General features: G+C 38.7%; 1 protein-coding gene and 1 non-coding gene across 2 annotated transcripts in view; one reads left to right on the plus strand and one right to left on the minus strand.

The window, feature by feature from the left end:
* LOC126299456 (lysophospholipid acyltransferase 5-like) overlaps positions 1 to 16062 on the plus strand; it is a 196914-nt gene extending 180852 nt beyond the window's left edge. Inside the window, exon 11 of the mRNA XM_049991373.1 lies at positions 14318 to 16062. The gene's annotated coding sequence lies outside the window, so the exon portion shown is untranslated. The remainder of the gene's footprint in view (positions 1 to 14317) is intronic.
* A 1151-nt stretch (positions 16063 to 17213) lies between these two features.
* Positions 17214 to 17288, minus strand: Trnar-acg (transfer RNA arginine (anticodon ACG)). The gene has a single exon. It is a non-coding gene; the product is annotated as a tRNA-Arg (tRNA).
* Between the last annotated feature and the right edge of the window lie 662 nt (positions 17289 to 17950).

Genomic DNA, 17950 nt, shown 5'->3' on the forward strand with positions numbered 1-17950 from the left:
GGGCAATATAATCTAATTTGAAAGTTCCACATGTCATTAAAATTTTCCCTGTATGCTAATGTGAGTTTTAACCCTCTCTCAGCTTCTAATGTTACATGAGGCCAGCTGTTTTCTCGGAGACAGGTGATATAGTGTTGTGCTGTCAGAGTTCCCTTACTCACTGCCAGCCACAACCTGAAGTCTTACTCAATTGTTCCCCACACAACAACACCAGAAGTAACATCACATGCCTCTCCAAAACATTGGAAGAATCGGACCTCGGGTAGACACTATACTCACCGATAAGGGTCATCTGAAATATTGCAGAACCACAATTCATCACGGAATACAATGCCACACCATTTGCAGCTGTTCATGCTTCCCGGTCATGGCATCAGTCCAGACACAGCCATTTGTGTTGTGTTAATGGAAACCTACATATGGATCGGTAATTTCTTAGTCTGGCTGGTGCTAGTCTCTGACCAATGGTGCAGGAAGTTCATTACTTGTTTTCAGGTGACAGTTGCAGATGTGAAGGGGTTACAATGTGTTTGGTGCACAATACGGTGATTCTGCCTTGTGGTGGTGAGATGTGGTTGACCGGGTAGGTGTATGAACTTGCATTGACATCTGGCCACATCTCCTGTGTGTTTCAGCCTTTTTTGTCAGGCAGTGCTATTACTATCTGAGATGTTGGGTTTTCATCAGGAAATCGTGAGTTTCACCTAACCTTAAAAAGTCTCTTCCATTTGCATTCAACAGGTAATATGCTTTTTGAGCAGTTGCATCTGATGTTAAATGATACAGGGCTGATTTCTACAGCTGATCTACATTTACATATACATTTAGATATAGCATGGCTGTTTTATTCTTAACAACTCTACAAGATTCCACCAGCACTGTAGGTCTGTGAGGTAGAAGGCAAACTGATGAAGCCTCACGTTTTGATCTCTGTTCAGCTCAAGACAAGAGACCTCATTTCCAGAAACAGTTTTACAACTTCAACATAAAAATTATACATCTATGTGTCTGTTAAATTATGTTTCAGTTATACATGTAAAATAATGCAAAATACTTCATCATGTAAAAGGTTATTCTGCTGCAACTACAGGCTTCTGTTGTAGCTCCGTTGCCATCTTTATGCATACAGTGATCTGCTACTAAAAATGACAGATGTTTCGAAAACTTTCTTATTTGCAAATGACGTAAACACCATTGTGAAATGTGGTGAGTGTTGTGTAAACAACTTAGGAAATGGGTAGTACAGAACATGAGGTTATGGTGTAGAGGAAATAGAGTATTGTTTAATAGCAACAAAATGCAGTGTGTGCAGTTTCTGATACAGATGTCCAGTGAAAGTAAACATTTGTCACAGGCTGATCAGATATTGATTTATTCTGTATAAGAACCACAGCCGCAGTTAGTCCAAAGAAAGACATCACCTACCCCAGGCTGCGTGGTAAAATAAGTACTTCGTGACATAATAAGGGTGATGATTGTTATTATGAATGAATTAGCACTTGCTCTCAATGTCTATTCCTGGAAATGGTACTTTTGGATTGCCCTCTATGTGCACTTTAAATTAAAAATAATAAATAAATTTGCACCCAATACTATTAACCAGCAAGACAATTGTAACTAGGTTGTAATGTAGGTGGAAAATATGTAAAATAACTATCCACAGTGTAATATTTAAATTTTCAGTAAATAATGTTTACTGTCATAGCCTGTGAATTCACAGACTGGTGAAACCAAGTACTCTGTTAAGTGCTTTAGAAAGTGGCTTATGTCCCCAATGTAGCATTTAGTTAATTTGCTATATAAATATTAAATTAAAACTGCTGGAAGAAACACACTGTGTTATGAGCCAAACGTTAAACAAAAATAAATCATGTACCAACTCATACCTAAATTCAGTCTAACCAAAATATTCTGAATCCGACTCAGGCAAAGTCCGAGCTCAGTGCACCCAGCATTTCTGCGATGCCAATGGACCTTCTCAGCCAGACCATTCTTTACCAAAGAACCCAACACATCCCACGAGCTACTTGATCCTGAAATCTAAACACATCCCCATAGGTAAGGTTATGAAAACCCATCCTTGACAGACCAATCACACACAACAGAAAACTAATCAGGACAGAGACAAACAAATGTGCAACTGCCTGCCCCCCTCTCCCCCTTTCCCCTCTCTCTCTCCCCCTTTCCCCTCTCTCTCCCCCTTTCCCCTCTCTCTCCCCCTTTCCCCTCTCTCTCCCCCTTTCCCCTCTCTCTCCCCCTTTCCCCTCTCTCTCCCCCCCTTTCCCCTCTCTCCCCCCTCTCCCTCCCCCTCTCCCTCCCTCCCCCTCTCCCTCCCTCCCCCCTGTCTCCCCCCTCTCACCCCCTCCCCCCCCCTCTCTCTCTCTCTCTCTCTCTCTCTCTCTCTCTCTCTCTCTCTCTGTGCCAGCATTAAATCACTACATCTGTGTTGGTAATTGATGTTACCAGCATATTTGGCAAGCAAGTCTTGACCCCAACAAAATATTTGTACACAGATTTAGCACCAAAAAAATCTGTGCACCTATTTGACTTCTCCAACTTTTACCTCAAAGATAGCTTCACTTTTGATCAACCTATTGTGCCCTCCAGTAGCCGTCTTAATTTTGACACCCCTAACCAAATATGCAACAACATTGTCATTATTTAAATGATAAAAAATGACTCTTAAACACAACTTGCATCTCCCTTTGTAGACCAGAGAGTTAATTAATGCATCATTAACCACAACATTTATAATAAGCTGCACCTTTTTTACATATTCTTTCCGTAGTTTTATCTGTACCAACGGATCACTCACAGTCTGTACCAACAGATCACTCACAGTCTCTGTATTGATTTATATGGTGTCGACTGTTATAGTGTTTGGAGGTGCATCATCATCATCATCATCATCATCATCATCATTATATATCTCATCGAAAGCAGCAAAAAAACTCTGGCTGACTTTTGCTCATTCCACAGTTTTCATGCTACTTTAAATTTTTAGTTTCCCACATATTTGGTAACAACCTACTTTCAAATCTGGCCTGTGGAATATAATCACTCGTCTGGATCTTGCACTCTTCTTTACTGAGCCAATCAGAACACAAATCATCAATGATAACTTATTTTAACCTCATCCTGGCTGTCTGCAGTGCTTAAATTACTATTAAATTTGCACTCATCAGACCCCATTGTGCTGCTCACTCTGTCTGTAATAATAGTAACTGCAGCTCCTTGCTGTTCAGCAAATAAAACATCAGCACACACAAGGCTCTTTGCAATCTTGAGCACTGTTGCCTTTGCCAAGACAGGTTCCTTTAACTGTATGTTGGCAGCACAAACATCTAACAGCAGAACTGTTTCAGCCCAGTACACAAACAAATTAACACTGTCTTCACTGTGTGTTGCTGTTAATGTTTCCTCTTACTCTCAAGATTCCCAGTTCAATAAAACATTTGAATCAACATGTACAAATTCAGTTCTCCGCCTCCATCTCTTTCTAAATTTACAATTGTGCTGCCTCCAGTGTCTTCACAATACTTCACTTCCCTATACTGTATACATGTTGAACACTGATTTCCCTATGATCATTAATATCATTGCGCCTTCTCATAAACTCATCTTTGATCCTGTTTCTGTCATATCAAGTCCTCCCTTCATGGACCACAATCTAGTTTCCTGGCTGCTGCCACTGATTATTCCCATTTTGCTGCCCATTATTGCATTTTCTATTATTTTCTGGCCCTCTATGCTTGGCTGATTTCCACAGTTGTGGGAATTCAGCTGGAAATTATTAATATCATGTTGGAAGTGCTCCTGGTCAGCATACCGCCAGTTCGTATCTCTCCAGCTGTTCCCATTAATCCTTGCATTACAGGTCCCAGTGTTCTGGTAATACATTGCACTGTCCATCCACTCCGCAGATTCAAGAATGCTGTCTTATCAGTTTCATAGGGCTGTGGACCAAATCACACTGCAAATAATCTGGCAGGTTCCTTTTCAGAGTTGAAGTCTCTGTGAACGTGTCTAACAATATGTGTAAGTGCACTAATTCCAACAGCTCACACTCGTAAAAGTCTCGCATGCTCCATTGGTTTCTGCTGTAACACATCCTATTCAGGAACCTGTTCTGCTGTTGCATTTGTTTTCCTACAGCCCAATACTTCTTAAGCAGTAGCATCTCAAAGGTGATGTAACTAATAAATGCTGTTCACCTCATCAAACATTCCTTTGACAAAACAGTTGTTACAGGAGACTATTAAATCCACCACATGGTATTTACCTTCCCCATTAAAATACTTCAGTCCGGAGCTAACAATGAAGTGTGTAACCTCTCCCTGACTCATAGCAATATTACTCAGCATGACCTTAATGGACACGAGCTCCCTCTCTCTTTTCTCTGCCTCTTTAAGCACAGCACTATGCAGACCACTTGTCTCACATTTCGCTGAGTCTAGCTCTGCTTTTGCCTCTGTCTAGCACCGAACCACACAGCCTATGCTGTTGGACATTAATTTCGCCACAGACTCCATTTCTTTTTCCTTATTCATACACTCTGTCTGTACAGAATGTGTTCTCTGTCCCAAATGATTCTCCACAGCAGTAAGTAAATCTGCCAGCTTTTTTCAACATTGTTAACCTGCATACTAATTCCCTCCAATTTGCGATTAATTTCCCCATTTTGATTCTTTTAATACCTCATTTTTAGTTTTAATTTCCTCAAATACTCATAGGTTCTGCATAATAAGTAGCGTGTGCTCCTGCCAATTTCCTGCTCCCAATTTAACATTTTCCACCAAGAATTTACATCCTTTTCCCACAGACCTAGTAGGGTTTCCCATACTACCTACTCAATTGCAGTCACACTCTCTGGGTGATTACTGGATACTGTCTGCCATGGCTAACAAGTCGCAAACCCTAAAGTAAGTACAGTAGCGAATGCTGCCCACACTTAACTTTTGTCTGTCACCGTCGTGCTGCTGCTGGTGTGACGTTGATGGCTGTGCGCATCGTGCAGGGTGCTACACTGGATATGCATGAAGCTGATGAATGAATGTTGCACAGGAGATGGGCCCCCAGTGCATGAGCTGGTGACCTCGTGACGTCACGTTGTGTTGTAGCGCACTGGAGCCACGACCCTGAGAGCATGGACTGCATTGTGTTACCACGAACATCCCGCTGCTACTTACCAGTGTTGGATGTGTGTTCCTGATGAAAACAAAGTGAACTCACAATCCTAACTCTTTACTTGCAGTTTGCACCTAGTCAACCTAGCCTTCAGCTCTAGTTGCCTAGCAAACTGAATTTCATATGGGCCCCTAATTGTCCCAGATTAGCCCCTAATTGTGACGCAAGAAGAGTGATGGCTGTTATTACGAATGAATTTACACTGGCTCTCATTGTCTATTCCTGGAGGTGATACTTGTGTTGCCCTCTATGTGCACTTTAATTTAAAAATAGATAGATAAATTTGCACCAGATGTTATTAATCAGCAAGACAAATGTAACTAGATTTTATCAAGGTACAAAACCTCCAAAATAGCTTATCTACAACATGATATTTAAATTTTCAGTAAATAATGTTTATTGTCTTAGAAATATTCTTTAATTCGCATACTTGTGAAACCAACTACTATGTTAAGTGTTTTAGACAGTGTCTTGAGCCCCCAATATTGCATTTAGCTAAATTTCTATGTAAAATTAAATGAATTAAAACAGCTGGAAAAAGCACTCTGTGTTCTCAGCTAAACGTTAAATGAAAATAAATCGTATACCAACTCATACCTAAACTGTGTCTGATTGAAATATTCTATGTCCAGTTTAGGCAAACTGAGTCAAAGTCCAAGCTCAGTGTACAGAATCAGAGTCTTTACACAAAAATCACAAGTTCTGACAATCTGCTAGCAGAAATATATCCAAAATCCAGTCTGGTGCTGAACTGTTCTAAGTTCCACTACTGACAACCCAAAAAACTTCTATCTTTCGAAACGAACGTAGCTAGCTCACTCTCACATGAACTGATTTTGAACACTCTCCTGACCGTCACAGGTCCTGTCTCAACCAGTTTACACCACTCTCCTTAGGCAAGATGGCTGTCACCATAAATAGCGTCGCTCCACACCTCCACCGAAAATCTCAAATGTACTTTACTTAATGAGTTTTGCAGTTTTACCAGCCTATATACATAGGTAACATTCTGATTTGGTATGTGCCATTAGATGCATGCTAAAATTCTATTCCAAATCAATATATTGTATTTAATTCTAAGTGCAATAGTTCACCCAACATTTAAGATTTAAGAATTCCAAAACTTCATTGCAGTGCTTGAAAACAGTTAATACTCTTTATGCCATTAAATATTACAACAATGTTCGATGTGGCAATGCTTCCTGATTCAATTTTTACTCCACTTTCCAATGCACTATTCAGAAGTAAGATATGTGTGATAGTTCACAAGTTATGGGCAAAACTGTGCAAATTTATAAACAAATAATTAAAACACACAATAAAAATGTAAATTTTAAAAGCTAAAAGTTGACTATTGTGTGTAATGCTGTCTGACAATGCATACCGCCTTGCTGGATGTATATTCGTCTTCTGTGATAATTTATATTAATTTTCAATGAAAATCCAATTAAACTGTGTCTCACAGTTGAATTAGTCATGCTACAAATCATGTGAATCTATCACTCAGAGCACCTCGCCAAGAGCTACAGTATGAGTGCTTAGTCTCCATTGTATATTAAATAACAAAAAATTATTAAACATTTGCTGATGACATTTACAAAAACTTCTAGGTACTGTATCTTTTTACATATTTGGATTACAATAAATCTCTGCACACCAGCAGAATTTTAGTGCTCTCCTCTTGTAATGTGATATACTGTCCTTCATTGTACCAATTATGGTTTACACTGTATGAGCGCAAACATGAACAAAATTTGAGAAGCTATTGTGTACTACGCAAGTGGCGGATCTGACATTATGTCTACCTGTCTCAAATTTCGGTAATTCCCCATGTCTCGTCCAGCCAGTGGTCAGCTGTACCACACTGCCAAGTGGCACTGAGTCTGCCACCTCTCAGTACATGGAGCTGTCGCTACCCAACAGCTGATGTGCCCCCGTGCCTCAGCTTGGACCATCCCAAACACTGATCGTGAACAATTCCAAACCTCCAGCTCAAGTAATAGTCCGTCACATCACAACTTAAAGTAGCACTACTAGCCAGTTTTGAGTCTTAGGTAATTTTGAAGTGCACAAATGGATGTGGACACATTCTGCCAGTAGTGAGTGTATATAAAAAATCAGATACCATGTCATGTGTAAATGTACATGATGTGTGATTTCAGTGGCTTTTATACGGGGTGGTCCAAAAAGTGTTAACAAACTGACAAGGCACATAGGGAATATAAAGAGGATCAGTACTCACACAGGAACAGAGGTTCGCAAAGGCCATCTGAGGCTACTAAATGGCATTGCAGTTATTTAGTCACAGGTTGCAAATGCATGCTCATTACAGGAGCTGCCCAAAGTTTTATCCAGATGCATTGAAACACACCTGACATTGATGCTGCATTGCACGGTGCACCCCCCCCCCCCCCCCCCCCAACCCCTCCCCAAGAGGTATCTGGTGAATCTCGAACACATCCTGCTGCCACAATAGTCGTGCCAACTAGGTCCTCTGGCATTCTAACAGGTGTTTCATACACAAGGCCCTTCAGATATCCCACAGAAAAAAAGTCAATTGGGGACAGATCAGGCGATCGTGGTGGCCCTGCGTCTGGCGCACTGTAGGTAATCCAGCAGGCAGGAAAGGTTGCCTGTAGATGTGGCCCTACCCAACAGCTGAAATGCACAGAGGCTCCATCATGCTGAAATCAAATGTGGCAACGAACGGGCTTGGGAATATCATTCAGTATGTCCAGCAAAACCTCTGACAGGAATACGAGATACAGGCAACCATCAAGTTAGTCGGGGAACATGTAAGGCCCATACAAACAGTCTCTGGCGATGCGAGCCCATACATGACCATAGTGCCCTCTTGTGGCGTTTGTGACCCCTGGTTCCTATATGATTACTGATCATTGTTTTATACCCAACATGCCATGTCAGTTTGTAAATATTGTTTTGAATCGCCTTTTATAAAGGGTGCCAAACTCCAGTCCTTCAAAACTGAGAAAAAGCTCTTCAAAGTTATCTCCAATTTAAAAAATTTAAAAGCCTCCTTTTTCATTTGAGAACGTTAGGATAACTTGGGTACAATTTGGTTGTTTTACTGTTACACATTCCATTAAAATATGACCCTCTTTCGTACACCCATCAATGAAAATTGCTGTTGGTTATTTTTGAATGAATCTTTTTATTTAAAAGGAACCACATAAAGTTCAACAACACATCATTGGCTATTAACATATGAATTATCAAATATATTAAATAAATAGATTCAAAATATGTGGAATACTTACATGTGAGTAACTGATGAATACAAATTTTCAGGCAATACATATTAGCTTTCCATCCATTCTGTTATCTTCTATTATGAAATCTGCAACTGTTTCAAACCCATCTATGTCCTCTTCTACCTCAGTACTGAATACAGAAAGACCAGACATCTTTTGGTATAAGGTGACAAACTGATTCGAGATACTTAAGCTTTTCCTTGCTTTTCAGCTTTTATTCAGACATTGGGGAAATCATCTTAGCCAAATGAAAGCTGTCTGATCTTCTTCCTCACAGTTTGCTCTTAATAATTTTTTTTAAATCCTCCAAAGTCTATAGTCATTAGTTCAACATCTCAGAAGTTGGAATTGTTTGGGAGATAACTGTGTCTTAAAATGAGGTACTTTAATCTCACACAATTCAGCATATGTACATCATCAAACAGTGTATTCAAAATAGTAAATGTTTGATGTTTCAGTTCTATCCTCGACACAAGTCAGTCCTTCCAACATGTGTTTTTGCAAGCAGGAACCCACTTCTGGAGCACCTCATGTGAAGTGCCTTCTACCCCAGCATAAAAGAAGCTTTTGTTTTCTTTTCCAGAGTGGATACCCTTATTTGCCTCTTGTAAAAAATAATGTTTGTTGGGATTCTTGGTAGGAGCAATGTTTTGTGCATGTCATAACATAAAGTTTCCACATGTTTACTTTCTTTTGCAGTTTAAGTGTCATCATTCATTGCTTCTCTTTCTTCTTTTGCCTGTAACTGGTGCAAATTTAAAACACTCTCAGTTTCTTTCCTATCAACAATGTTGCTACTGCTCTGTCTCTTTGCATGAAAACTGTCACATTTATTGCAAATATCCTTTTTTATTCTGTTAGTTCTGTGGACAGGTGTTCTGTATCGCTATTCTCTCTTCGACAGCAGTGGAAACTTATTAATCTGATCTTTTACTTTCTGAATTTCATCTGTAGAAAAACAAGATACACCTTTCCTGTGAGTCCATCTCTTGTCAGTTACATAGTCAGATTGCATTTTGTTGTGAGGTGTATGCACTTGTTTTATTATTTTCACACACATTTATCAACAAACAAAGTTTTGTATAACCAGATCCAACCACCAAACATTTCTTTGTTCTGTCTAAAGAAAATAGGATGATTAACATTATACTTAGTAGTTGGTTGAAGCACCCATAGGTGCCAGCACAGCCCAGGTATCACTTGGTTCTATTTAATAAAATATTGTATGTGTTTTAAGAGGTAACATATTAGTATATCTCAGAAATGTTAAACTGAAACATGGCTCATTTTATATCAAAGTCGTCCAGTTTTTGTATATACTTAGTAGGGGGATTTGTCCACATTCATTTGTGAGCTTAAAAATGAGTTAAAACTTGAAACTGGCTATAGTGCTTGGTAATGTTATTATTTAACCAAACTGTTTGATAGATATGTCTTTCATTGATGATCAAATAATTGCTGAAATATAAAATTTAAAATTCTTAGACTGCAAGACAAATAAAACACTTTCTTAAAACTATAACACTTAGGATCATTTGCAGAAATTGTGTTCACTATAGAAATAAGTTCCAATTTTAACTCAAACTCAAAATTTTTGCTTTTCTATTATCACAATGGATTTCATATTAACAGACAACTCTAAAAAGCAGTCAGCACAGATGCCAACAAAATGCAGTCACGTGTCAGAAAAAGCAACTACAGTTTGGTGGGAAAAAGTGGTAAAGTACATCCTGTAGAGCCTTGGTCAGGACAGCAGTATGCTATAAATCTTCCATTTCCAACACTTATTATAGAGCACAGAATGCACACAAGTCGTAGTGTGCTGCTCGACACAGTCACATCAATTAAATATCTAGACGTAACATATGAAATGGAATAAGCACATCTGGTTGGTAGTAGGGAAGGAAAATTCAAAACTTCATTTTACTGGGAGAATTTTGGAAAAGTATAGCTCATCCATAAAGGATATGACGAATAGAACACTAGTGGAACCCATTCTTGAGTACTGCTATTGTGGATTTGGACTTTCACTCAGTTTAAAATTACTATTTTACCATCTTTCATTTTAAATTGTTTGCCTGTCCTTCACATTGTGTACTGCTAAAGTGTTTGAGATCTCCACCAGGTTGAATTAAAGCAAAGCATTGAAGCCATTCAGAAGTGTGCTGCTACATTTGTTACCGGTACATTCAGTCAGCACCCAAGTATTACAGAGATGCCTTGTGAACTAAATGGGAGTCCCTGTCTCCTTTATACAGCATCACAATGTGTGACGACTCCATTACACAACTAATTCCCAAGTGCCAACAAGTAGTAATAATATAATTTAGTAAACCTTAGAAAAAAAATTATGGAATTTCATGTTAAAGCTTCAGAATTATCATAATTATATAAAATTTAAATAGTTATGCAAGATATAATGAATTTTAGATAATCTTATTTTAGACAAATTTTTCCATGATAATATTTACACGGAGTTACTACAAGACATAACTGTATAGCTCGTTACTGCAAAGTACTTAATCTCTCATGACTCACATTACTGATGTATCCATTGTCCAAGTGTGTTGGTTTTAGTGACAGCTTTCTTCTCTTCAGTGAGTCTGGGTCTGTAGTATTTTAATCAAAGAATAAGAACTGGGCTTTGCCTCCCACATTTCATGAAACTTTCTTTGCACGAGATGTCATGACCAAATGTGTCACTGATAAATAAAGATGATTATTATTCAGAAGTCACCTTCCACATACATACATCCCTTAGGTTGATAGCCAGGGCAACAACAGTCTTCTTTCTGGAGACAAAAGCTTCTTTCAAGTGTCTTATCTGAAAGAAACTACTCCTACTTTCTGCAAAAATATAAGAGGACAGTGGCAGTTTTTCCACAATAAGATACATATTCTTACCTGTATTGTGACTCTTCTGCTTGAACTCCCATTGTAAGGTGCATCTCAGTCTTTGGAGAAGATATTCACCTGTTCTGCCCTCTCATGAGAGGCATCTGAGACAGTGACAGACTGCTCAATGTTAAGGTCAGTTCGATCTCCTTCATTGTTGTTACTATTATCACTGGTACAAATATAAATGATAAAATATGCATATACACAATCCATCAAGCCTTCCACAGCACTCATTTAACAATAACTGTGTATTTCATGCATTTGAGGAACACAATGGTATGTACATGCGCTTGCTATTTTGTTCAATGGTTTTGCAAATTTACATACACTATGTGATCAAAAGTATGTGGACACCTGGCTGAAAATGCCTAACAAGTTCGTGGTATCCTCCATCGGTAATGCTGGAATTCAATGTGGTGTTGGCCCAACCTTAGTCTTGACGACAGCTTCCACTCTCGCAGGCACATGTTCAATCAGGTGCTGGAAGGTTTCTTGGGGAATGGCTGTCCATTCTTCATGGAGTGCTGCACGGAGGAGAGGTGTCGATGTCAGTCAGTGAGACCTGGCATGAAGTCGGCGTTCCAAACATCCCAAAGGTGTTCTGTAGGATTCAGCTCAGGACTCTGTGCAGGCCAGTCCATTACAGGGATGTTGTTGTCGTGTAACCACTCCGCCACAGGCTGTGCATTATGAACAGGTGCTCGATCATGTAGAAAGATGCAGTCACCATCCCTGAATTTCTCATCAGTAGTGGGAAGCAAGAAGGTGCTTAAAACAACAATGTAGGCCTGTGCTGTGATAGTGCCATGCAAAACAACGAGGGGTGCAAGCCCCCTCCATGGAAAACACAACCACACCATAACACCATCGCCTACTGATTTTACTGGTAGCACTACACACGCTGGCATATGATGTTCACCGGTCATTTGCCATACTCGCACCCTGCCATCGGATTGCCACATTGTGTACCGTGATTCGTCACTCCCCACAACATTTTTGCACTGCTCAGTCGTCCAATGTTTACGCTTCTTACTCCAAGCGAGGCTTCGTTTGGCATTTACCGACCTGATATGTGGCTTATGAGCAACCACGCAACCACGAAATCCAAGTTTTCTCACCTCCAACCTAATTGTCATAGTACTTGCAGTGGATCCTGATGTGATTGTCTGGATAGATGTCTGCCTATTACACATTACGACCCTCTTCAACTGTCAGCACACTCTGTCAATCAACAGACGAGGTCAGCCTGTACGCTTTTGTACTGTATGTGTCCCTTCACATTTCCACTCCACTATCACATTGGAAACAGTGGTCCTAGGGATGTTTAGGAGTGTGGAAATCTTCGTGTACAGGCATATGACACAAGTGACACCCAATCACCTGACCACATTCAAAGTCCTTGAGTTCCGCGTAGTGCCTCATTCTGCTCTCTCATGATGTCTAATGACTACAGAGGTCGCTGAAATGGAGTAGCTGGCAGTAAGTGGCAGCACAATGCACCTAATATGAAAAATGTATGTTTTGGGGGGTGTGTGGATACTTTCGATCACATAGTGTACCTATGAGTCATCTGAGTCATGGGGAATTACTCAGGATCCTCGTTGGAGATATCAGGATCGCTAAGAACATCTTCGTTTCGTTGTAACTCATCAAATGTGGCTATAATCGAGAAGACGTACAAATGTCCCTCTTAGCACCAGCAGTTTTACCTGTTGCTTAGCGTCATGTTCCCACGGCAGGCAGCCATAGGCATTAGAACTTTTCCTGGTATATTAAATTCTGCTGCTCATAGGTAGTGCTGATTACCTTACAACACAAAACACGTAGCAGTGGAATTTACCACTGTGTTCCCATGAGCCTCTCAATTATCAAGACCTATTGGTATTGAAGGCTGCAAAATGTGTATCAGGCTTGAATACATCACAGTAATCACCACTGTAATATCAGTTTCTCATAATGCTAAACAAATTTTTGTATTACCTCATTGTATTTACTCTTTCTTTATGATTCTCACTCAAAATTTTTAGCATCCATTCAAACTGTCCTGAATGAAATGTCTGTCCTTGGAATTTTATTACCAAGACAATGTGACTAGAATGTACTCAATTATGCATGTACGATGCAGCATCGAACAGTATGCCCAGTTCCTAAAAGTATGTAACCTTTTTGATGATCATTACATCTTTTCTGTGTGAATTTTGAAATTATGGAACTTAACACAGTCAGAAACCTAACTTAAGAGGTGTGTAAGAAAAAGCTAGACAGTTGAACTCCTTTTTCCTCCCGCTCCACTTGACTTGCATTGAGATAGTTAAGTGGGGCAGGATAAGAGAACATAATAGTAATGTTGGTGAGAGATCTGAGGAGATCCTGCATTTTTAATTAGGCAAAATGTTCTAGTGCCGTCTGGACAGCAGTCATAACCTTTACTGTAAAATTTGTGTTCCATTTTACACTTACAACAACCTTTAAAGTGTGCATTTCAGCAATTTATAAATTAAAGTATCCATGTGCATTAAACTGGGCAGTCTTCTCCAACCATTCAGCATTTTCAGCTTCCTTGTCTGTGCTCTCATCATTATTTAATTCAGCTATCATATCCGTATTTCACTGATAATCAGTCCAGTAACATTATAGTCGAGTTCATACATTTGGTGAGCATCAGTCCTTGGCAGTTGCCTCCTCTTCTCCTGTCCAGTAATGTAAAACAATGTATAAGCTGCTGAACTTGTGCCCAGGTGAAGCATGGTTGAAATGTCCATACATCACTGATTTAGATTTTCTCTGATGCCCCTAAACCAGTACCACTGATGATTTACGAGTTAACTGGATTTACACAGTTTGTTCTAGTTTTACCATATATACTTTCTTTGTGTGACTGTTCTACTAACAGATGACTAAGGAGCAGTTTCATTTTTGATTTAAGGTTGCCATACTATTTACATGCATATCTGTTTCAGGTAATGGGTTCAGTGACCACTAAAATGTGGTGTAATATTGTGTTTATGCAGATAAACATGATGGCCTTAAAGTGTGCTCATTAATGTATAAGGTGAAGGAATGAAGAAAGATCCCTAGTCGTTGTTATTGATGGTACAGAGAAGAGAAACGGAACAAAGAAAGATAATTCAAAGACTTTGTGCAGACAGATAAAACAAACTTTTTAAATTTATCTTTATTGTGGCTGCTAGTGTTACTATTAATATCATTATTTTTACTGTTGTGTCTGGGGTCTACGGATATCCAACCCTTTTTTTCTGACAAGGTGCTAATTAAGGGGGAATATAAGCTTTAACATTTCTTTTCTCCTAAAATTGTACCCATATCTCTCTCTCTCTCTCTCTCTCTCTCTCTCTCTCTCTCTCTCTCTCTCTCTCTCTCTCTCATGTGATTTAAGCAGTTACATAACAGTATTACATTGTGGCTATTCATCAAAGTATAAAAGGTTTATGATTTGTTGTAATTTTTATTGTTGCTGTTGTACTGCTGCTACTAATGTATCACATCTTGTATTTTATTTTGTTATTTTTCGTGAGAAATTACCTCGAATATAAAGGAGAAGTCGTACTTACAAATCAAAACATAAAACATTAATATAGTTTTCATTCTCATTTAACTTGGTTGGTGATGCATATTTTTAATGGTCAGTGTCAGATGTGTGGAATCAGTTTCAGTGTAGTTGTGTACTCAATTTTTGTGCCCTTTTCTTGGAGACGATAAACAGTTGCTTCATAACAAATTAATCTTGCAAAGAACAATACACAAATGTGTGAGAATATGGCTCTGTTGTCATAAATTTTCATGTAGTAATTATCAGTTGTGCTCCCAAGATTTACTGGAAGTGTGCAAAAATATTGAGCTTACTGTTGTTATATATTAGGGTCAACAGTCCACTTTACATGGTGCTGCCTGCACGATAATGACCTGACTACTTTTGCTGCATCTTTACATTTCTTTTACTCAGATTCTGAAATTTCTGTACACTGCGTGAAAATATGCTTGTGAATCAATAGAAACGCACATCACTGTGTTAAGCACTGAAAAGATTGTGTAACTTCAAATTGTGAAGAGATGATATATTGTTTGTAAATTACAAATGTGTGTGGAAGTAGTTATTTTCTGAATGAATATGTTTTCTGTATTTGTACTGCATTTGTTTCCTTAGTAAATTACAAAAGCATGTACGCAGAATTTAATGAGTAACTGTCCTTCTTCCCCCCCCCCCCCCCCCCTTTTCTAAATTCTCCAGCATACTTAAATTGTGGGTTTAAAACCCATTATTATATTATTGTGATGATTATTATTATTATTATTAATAATGTTGTTATTGTTATTATTATTATTATTATTATTATTATTATTATTATTACTATTATTATTATTGATACTTCTACTTAGTTTCTGATATTAAAGACAGCCCCTTAATATATTTTTTGGGACAAAATTATATTTCTGATACTGATTAAACTGAATATGTAGTTTATGCATACCTGTTATTTGAGATATTTAAAGGTCCCACATGAAGTGAATCTTCTTGCATTTCGCATATATTTTGGCTGTATCATACTTAATACTGCATTAAATATGTTGACTATGTAGGCATATGTACATGTCTTACATGAATGCTGCATTAATATTATATTGCTGGAAAAAAAGAGTACATATACATGTCAGAGTCATAAATTACATATTTTCATTAGTTTGATATGAATTATACAACATGTACAACAGCCTCCCCCGCCCCCCCCCCCCTCCCCAACCCCCTCACACACACACCCTTTTTACTCAGTAGACAGTAATTTCAACCCCTTTTTGTTTCTTAAACCATTTATTAATTGCACGTATGTGTAATAATGTCTTCATAGTTCAAAGTTTTTACTCAGTATTTCCACAATTTCCTGTTATTTGATGAAACTGAAATTTTGTTTCCATGTATGAAATTCACGTGTGTGTTGTACTACACGTCTATACAACAACCATTTAAGATGGCAATTCCCAAATGTAGGACAAACTATATGTTTTCTGCCTTGATTTGTTACAAAATTAACATCTGAATATTTTGAGAACAACAAATCACACAAAAATCGAAAATTAAAAGATGTAAGCATATTTTACTATAAAAAATGAATTACGAAGTTTCTTTTTAAGATTTGCTTTAATCACTTCAATTAGAGTTGTATAGAAACAGTTTTATAATGTAGAGGACAACTAAAAACATTACAAACATTTGACAATATTATTAAAATTTTAGATTACTACTCACCATATAGTGGAGATGTTGAGTTGCAGACAGGCATAACAAAAAGACTGTTAAACAAATAAGCTTTCAGCCAAAAGCCCTTCTTGTGGAGTAGGGGTCAGGAGGATAGCCGTGAGCTCGCGCCCACACACACACACACACACACACACACACACACACACACACACACACACACACACACACACACATGACCACGACCACTGTCTCTGGCTGCCTAGGCCAGACTGCCTCGCTTTGCCAGCCAGAGACAGTGGTCATGTGCGTTTGTGAGCTGTGTTTGTGTAAATGTGTGTTTTCTACTGCAGAAGACTGAAGGCTTGTTTGTTTAGCAGTCTTTATGTTTTGCCTGTCTGCGACTAAACATCTCCACCATATGGTGCATAGCAATCGGTCCTTTTCATAATATTGTCATTATTGCATACTGGATTTTCCATTGTTTGTTATTACAAACATTTTATTGGCAGTTCAGTTCTCAACTGTAAAACAAATATATATGAGAATGGAATGATGATAAGTCATTTAAATCTTCAGAATGAGATTTTCACTCTGCAGAGGAGTGTGCGCTGATATGAAACTTGCTGGCAGATTAAAACTGTATGCCGGGCCGAGACTCGAACTCGGGACCTTTGCTTTTCGTGGGCAAGTGCTCTACCAACTGAGCTACCCAAGCACGACTCGCACCCCGTCCTCACAGCTTTAGTTCTGCCAGTACCTCGTCTCCTACCTTCCAAACTTTACAGAAGCTCTCCTTCTGTAAGTAAACTGAGCTACCCAAGCACGACTCACGCCCCATCCTCACATCTTTACTTCTGCCAGTAACTCGTCTCCTACCTTCCAAACTTTACAGAAGCTCTCCTTCTGTAAAGTGTGGTAGGTAGGAGACGAGGTACTGGCAGAAGTAAAGCTGTGAGGAATGGGGCATGAGAACTTGCTTGGGTAGCTCAGTTGGTAGAGCACTTGCCCGCGAATATCAAAGGTCCCGAGTTCGAGTCCCGGCCCGGCACACAGTTTTAATCTGCCAGGAAGTTTCATTTAAATCTTTTTTATTGTATTGCGAAATCATATCCAAAAAGAGTTTAGCAAAGTATGGTCTGATACACTAAATAATTACACTTAGTAATCTCCCTGTATTTAACTGTGACCATTAATTTCATTTAATAGTAGCCCAAACAGAGTACCACATGTCTTATGAGTATGATGTTACAAAACTAATTAGAATATTTGTAACCTTTTGTCTCAAAGATGAGAATTTTATACATATCAAAGGCAATCCATTAAATTTATTTGTCACGAAAGTGTCAATGGTTAAATAGGTCAGCAGTTCATCCGATTA

This window comes from Schistocerca gregaria, chromosome X (genome assembly GCF_023897955.1).
Source record: "Schistocerca gregaria isolate iqSchGreg1 chromosome X, iqSchGreg1.2, whole genome shotgun sequence".
Lineage (NCBI taxonomy): Eukaryota > Metazoa > Arthropoda > Insecta > Orthoptera > Acrididae > Schistocerca > Schistocerca gregaria.